General features: G+C 40.2%; 1 protein-coding gene across 1 annotated transcript in view; it reads right to left on the bottom strand.

The window, feature by feature from the left end:
* Nucleotides 1–7,101, bottom strand: part of LOC122083497 (protein ALTERED SEED GERMINATION 2) — a 97,505-nt gene that overhangs the window by 59,116 nt on the left and 31,288 nt on the right. The window lies entirely within an intron of this gene.

Genomic DNA, 7,101 nt, shown 5'->3' with positions numbered 1-7,101 from the left:
GGGGGGAGGATAACTAAGCTCTTCCATGGAATTGGTCATTCATCATATGAAATTTCCCAGATAACCTTATACTATTGCTTAATCATAACCAATTAACCACCACAAATCAGAATCTCCAACCCCATCTTCAAAGCTAATGGTGCAGCCCGAGTGGATCCCCTTTGTGCAATAGAACCAAAAGCATATGAGTCTAACAGATCCTCCAAATCCCAAGGGCCAGGATTTCCAAGATTAAAAAACAAAAACAAAAAACAAAACACTCATTCATTTGTTATAGAGCAATCCCATTATTAAGAGCATGATCCCAAGTACAAAATTCTGTAAGGGCCATTACCCAGGGCTGGTTAAGCGGGATCCAGGGAGTGGTGATTTTGTAGTCGGTCCTAATCTTTGGTATTTTTGCACAAAGTGGCTGCCCTCAAGACTTGAACCTGGGCATTTTCCCTGGTAGACCGAACTTTTACCATTGCTCTATAAGCAATGACCCCTAATTCTGTATAAGTACAAAAAGGAAACAGACCCTAGCTTCATCGGTTAAAAATTAAGTGGTTTTCGTCAAAATATTTCAACCTCAACCAACACAACATGAAAAATATTTCAGATATTTGGTTAAAATCAACACAATCCCATGTAAGATCACAATGGTTTTTGTCAAAATCACTGAAATATATTGGATTCAACAATCAACTATTGAGATCAAAGTTTGGTTTCACAGTAACTGCCTTACATAACCCTGGCCTGTTCTCAGAAGACCCTCAGATTTCTCTCCAGTACTGAAATAATTTCCTCTAAGATAGAGCCAGTTTACCCAAATAATCACAGAACCACAATAAACAGTTTGACCATAGTGTGCAGCATGCATGAACCACACTATATTTGATTTGATGAATATGGATCACCAATTTCACTGGCATACGGGCAATGAATGGGAAATCCGCCTGAAATGCCAACTCAAACCAAATGAAGGGGTTGGATTACCATTCTCCAACTGAAGAGATACTATATCACCCAAATATCACATTGCAAAAGGACAAATGATGCAGATAGGACTGTCAAAAGGAGAGCTCAAACTGACCAAACCATGGTTCAGTTCTGTTCCAAGTCTGGACAGGTTTAGTCCCATCAAGCAGCCCAGTTTTGGCCTATTACAGGCCAGCTTTGCAGCAACAGTAACAGTCCCTTTTGGGCCATCAGCCCAGCAGAAGATCCCTGTTTGCTTGCTTGCTGCATAGAATCCAACTGTTTAATTAAAACAAAGCATTGCGATGGTCCCTGCGGATGCTCACGCAATGTGATTTCTACTTAGTGCTCTGAATGTCAAAGTGAACCGCATTTGCTTTTGCCTGTACTGGTGGGCTTTATGCTGGTGTATTGAACCACTATTCGTAGATACCTCTGGCCCAGGGTATGTGTTGCATATCCAGTTTCCAATGCGAAGTTGTGTGGTTCGATTTGTTACTTTCGTGCGTGGCAGGGCTATCAAGAATTTGTTATCTCATTCCACCTTTTTATAAAAGTAGGTTGGGTGATGGTTTGTCTTGGTTGAGGACGTAATGCATGCAGAACGATTTGGATCGACCGATCTATATGGTACATCAAGTAGACAACTAATACCTTATTATAGTCTGTCTTTATAAGCCTATGGCTGATTTGTAGTGGTGCATCAGGTTGACAGCCAGCACTTATTATAATTAGCCATAACCTGTCAATCTTTTTGCATGGATCCTCGCGCTCGTCCTTGCTTGGAATCTCCATGTAGCCGACCCCATAAGTTAGCATAAGGTTTTGGTTGTTGTTGTTATGAAGACTTCTAGAAGCCTACAGCAAGCCTCCATTAATCCAGCCAGCCACAGTAGCTTAAATTTCTATTTCTTTCTCCTCCAAGCTGTCACACTGCTGCTCCATTTGTCTTAGTGCATTGCATAGTTGTCATGGCGTCGCCAAGGCGGCGATTTGGCATCCTGATGGAAAAAGAAGTTCATGACAGTGCTACAATTTACGTGACTCACAAATGGCGGTCGTCATTGGCTAATAGGTGTCGCCATGGCACCACCATGGACGCCAGGTCACTCCCAATTCACTAGGCGATCATTTTTTGTAAAATGCAAGGTGATTTTGATAGGGCTATGTTGATTTTTGATGATTTGATGTTGTTTAATGTTGGTTTTATATGTTATACGGTATATATTGTAGGCTTGTAGCATGCTAAATAACTTTAGAAAATAGGGGAAATAAAAAAGTAGCATACTAAATAACTTTAGAAAATAGGAAAAATAAAAAATGACACATGGGGGATTTGACCGCCATGGCAACGCCATAACGGGCGATTCATCGCCAAATCGATTAGCCACCCCTCCACCGCCTTGGATCGATTTGACACCGTGACAACTATGGTGCATTGACCAATCAGCTACCAATTGGTGTGGAGAAAGCAATCTAGAATGCCATCCAACTGTCTCAAAACTGGAAAGTAGAAGCTTCAAGGAAAAGTCCAGCAGCTGCCCATCGAATTCAGCAAGTAGTTTCCTGATGCAGTTGGGCGTGAGAAGATTTGGGGCTAATTTATTACTTTGATTATTAATTTGTTTCCAAAATGTTAGAGTAAGGTGTCCCTCAATAAATTAGGTGATTTTATTTCAATTGCTAATTTAGGTTAGTTTTCATTTTAATTAGTTTCCATTGTTACACTCTGATTTTCTTTTATATGGCCATGTAACATAGTAGAGACAGACAGTTTTGAATTTTGGAGATTGAATGAAAGTTACTTTGGGTTGACCCAATGGCTGCCATTAACTCTCTCTCTCTCTCTCTCTCTCTCTCTCTCTCTCTCTCTCTCTCTCTCTCTCTCTCTCACACACACACACACATCTTCTCCTTTTTCTTCTTTATTCTTCTTCTTCCTTATTTTCCTGCCGTACTTCCCCTTTTCTGGAACTACTCTGTTTCTGGGAAGTAGTTACAGCCCTAGTGAGGTTGATCGATCTCCCTTAGGGTAGATCAGTTTGGGCTGAGGTTTTGGTCGAGGGTTCACTACCCTTGGGCGACTCAAACCTTTGAGAGGGAGCTTTGAAATCCTTCACAGCTGTGACAGCCAATACCTACAACTTGCTGCAACAACATCTACCGCCAGTTCTAAACTCAGATCTTCTATATTGACTATTGGGCTTCTGTTCCAAGCCATTGGCTGTGGAATACTAGAGATCCTTTTGCTGCAACTCATCCCCAGAAATTTCAGATCAAACTGAGGCCAAACCAGTGAGTTCTTCCTCTTGAAGCTTTGCTGGTCTTCCGCATGGAGTTCTGTCAAGAGGAAGAAGAAGGGTTCTTCTCCTACTACTTTATGGTCTTAACTTTTAATTATTACTAATAAGCCTGACTCTTAAGTTCTTTTATCAAATCACCCCTTCTTATATTAGTTTATAGTATTACCCTTATTTAACACTTTAAATCGAGATTGCCCCCAATCTTCTTTAATTTTCAGTAACCCCATTCTTTTAAAGTTTTAATTCCAGTTACGTCCCATCTATTTGTTTACTCCTAGGACCTGTTTGCTTTGGGTAATATGGATTTGCCACCAGTCCTTTGGACTTGAGCTATCTATCATTCTTGTGGGCCCATAAGCGATCCGATTCTGAATTTAGAACCCTGATCCGCATCATTTCCTTTTTGTCTTGTTGTCAAGTTAGTAGAAGTTAGTTTCTATTTTTACACTTTCTTGGTTAGCAAGTAGTTGCTATTAGGAAAGTCAATTAGTTTCTATTCCTAGGTTAGTTTCCTTTTTAGTTACTTTCTAAATGTAAGCTGAATTCACTCCTATATATATGGAGTTACTGTAACCGATTGGACTTAATGAAGAATTGAAGATTGAATCTGAGTGTTAACTCATGGCTGGGATAGCTGCAAACTTGAGGGGTGAGATGCCTAAAACCTAACGTTCTTCTTCCTCCTTCTCAACCCCTCCATCGAATTCAAGGAGCAGAATTGACCAGACATTGTCAGGGTGCCGCAGACTCCATCGATTGGCCATATCTTCCATCCTGCTGCCAAGATTCCAAAGGCCTTTTGGGGTTTTATTATAACCACCAAGAGGACCACTCGATCCAAACTTGGTGGCCAACTGAGCTTCCTAGCTGCTATTCTTGAAGACCAGCATGAGTTTCCTAATTGGGAACCTGTTCTCAGATATCCCAAACCTGAGATCAGGTCACAAGGCCCTTTGTAGGGTTTGATCAGCGCATCAAAGGGACCACTCCACCAGCTTTGCTGCCCCATCTGGGCAGCCAACTGAGAGCTTCCGGTTTTCCTCCCTTTTCCTCTCAAAACACTAACCTGGATAGCACCTTTTGGTACCTTGATCTGTACCTCAGATCTGAGTCTTGGTTTGGAGTGATAAACTGGGTTGTTTACCTTGTGCAAACCAACCTTGCATCAACAAATTGAAAACAGTCCAAGGTTAGGTGCAGCAGGCCGGCAACCAGATTCTCGTGAACTTCCCAGATCTTAAAATTGCTGTTGCTTCAGGAAATGGCACAGAGGTTGCATCATTGTTGCTGCATTGTGATCCTGATCCTCAGTCTGAGGTTAGATATGACCTCACATCCTTGGGTGAGGTCATCACATCTCCTTAAGAGCAACAATGCGTGTTTGCATAAGGACCCACAAAAACAGAGGCAATCTAATTTAAAGTTTGAACTCAATTGATCTAGAAGTTTTGGCAGGACACATACGGCCCATCTTTCAAATACTATTTCTTTATGTATGGGCCATAAACAACAAGGCCTGAATCGTTTAGATAGGCCTCTTTGATGTAAGATCGAATCACAAATGATCCAATCCCATGCAAGATCTTTACTAAATCCAATATAAACCAAATTCAGGGACAGAAAGAATGAATAAGAAGGGATCACACAATTGCACAAATCCAACCCGGGGGAGAGAAATCGCATAAAGAAAGAAGGGAGAGAATCACACACAGCCCTAAGGTTCTCAAACATTAACTCAATTCATCATTCTTCAAATCTGTCCTAAACATTGAGTTTACGTAAGTATTTAAAAGAAAATAATAAGACTCCTACTTAGACTCTAAAACTGAAACGGAAACCCGACTTCTCTTACATATCTTATCCCAAAACAAATATGATAAACTAAACTACTACCAGTCCACTCTACCTAAGCTAATGAATTAAATCCCGTTTTTCTACTTTCTACCCATATTTTAGGCCCATTAAAGTGGTCCATTACAAAGAAAACTCATAAGAACAAAGGCCCAACACATACATAACCCCAGCCAAGGCTTATTTGCAATAAAATAAGCCCATTAACTAACTTATTTACATCAATTCTCCCGATGTTGAGAAAAACTCGTCCATGAGTTTTGTAGAACCAGAGAATCAACACCAATCGATCAATATCCATCTTTGCCTATAGGAAGTCACCATCAAAACCATGATCGAATGCTATGAAATCCACGACACGAAGTTCATTGGTGAAGTAGTGACTCAGAAAAATAAAATCGATCGGTCTACTGAAAAGTTCAACCAATTTAAATTTTTCCACAAGTTATTCTTCAACTTCCAACGGTGTCATCTCATCTTTTACCACTGGTGATTCATCTTCTGATTCGTCTATCTGTTGTTCAACAGCTGAGATCTACTTAGTTGAAGGTAGAGTGTACTATGGTTTTAAAGTCCATGCAATGTCATTGAGTCTCATCGAGCTTCTCTTGCATCAATTGCATTTGTTGACAGATATCCAATAAAAGGTCTAGATCCATAATGGGAGAGAAATGGAGTCGTGTGGCTACTGTGGGAGGTGAAGGGCGTTGTGTTTCAGTAAAGCAAGGGATCCAGCTCTGATACCAATTGTTGTAAGATCGAATCACAAGTGATCCAATCCCAAGCAGAATATTTACTAAATCCAATATAAACCAAATTCAGGGACAAAAAGAATGAATAAGAAGGGATCATACAATTGCACAAATCCAACCAAAAGGAGAGAAATCGCATAAAGAAAGAGTGGGGAGAATCACACACAGCCCTAAGGCTCTCAAATAATAACTCAATTCATCATTCTTCAAATATGTCCTAAACATTGAATTTATGCAAGTATCTAAAAAGACTCCCTACTTAAACTCTAAAATTGAAACGGAAACTCTACTTCTCTTACATATCCTATCCCAAAACAAATATGATAAAGTAAAAGACATTAATAAACTAAACTACTATAACCCACTCTAACTAAGCTAATGAATTAAATCCCGTTTTCCTACTTTCTACCCATATTTTAGGCCCATTAAAGTGGCTCATTACAAAGAAAACATATGGGAACAAAGGCCCAACACATATATAACCCAACCCAAAGCTTATTTGCAATAACATAAGCTCATTAACTGGCTTATCTACATCACTCTTCCAGCCCATGGATGGATTCTCAAACTGGGGCTGGTAGATCATTCTGGGTTAGGTCAATTTGCAACAGATGGGACCCCACAAGGAAGGCAGATGAGACTTCACAAGGAAGGCGTGCTAACCCCAGGTCCATCAAATTTAGGGGCCCAATTGTCTCAATCACAACAGCCATTATGGTTCAAGATCATTCCAATCGTTGAAACACTAAAAACAGTCCAACCAAATACAAAATTTGTTAATTTGATATAGTTGTGTCTCCTCAAAAGGAAATTGTGATCTAGATCTTAGTCTTCCTAGTTCCTATCGAAGGAGGACCTGGAAAAGGATGAGTTTCATCAACTTAGCCTTCACTCTAAGGGAGTCTCTCAAAGGGAGATCAGGGAAGATATTGGGTCACATTATCTATTGGTTTCAGATGGAGAAGGTAGTCCCTTTGGCTTTTGTGGGTTAAAGCAAGAGATTTTTCAATCTATACTCATCACCATCCTATGTTCTTCAACTTGGCTTTGTCATTTCTAACCCCCCCCCCCCCCTTTCCTTAGTGCGATTTCTCCCTCTCCCCTACAACTCTGAGAATGTGCCTTCTACTTGTTTTATTTTATCCAGTAAACGGTTAAATGGGTCAAGTCATTTTATCGATATGAATGTTCTATATCGAAAAGATTGCCAACTATTCATTTAAGGGAACAACATG

This window comes from Macadamia integrifolia, chromosome 1 (genome assembly GCF_013358625.1).
Source record: "Macadamia integrifolia cultivar HAES 741 chromosome 1, SCU_Mint_v3, whole genome shotgun sequence".
Lineage (NCBI taxonomy): Eukaryota > Viridiplantae > Streptophyta > Magnoliopsida > Proteales > Proteaceae > Macadamia > Macadamia integrifolia.
This window is presented reverse-complemented; position numbering and strand designations above follow the sequence as displayed.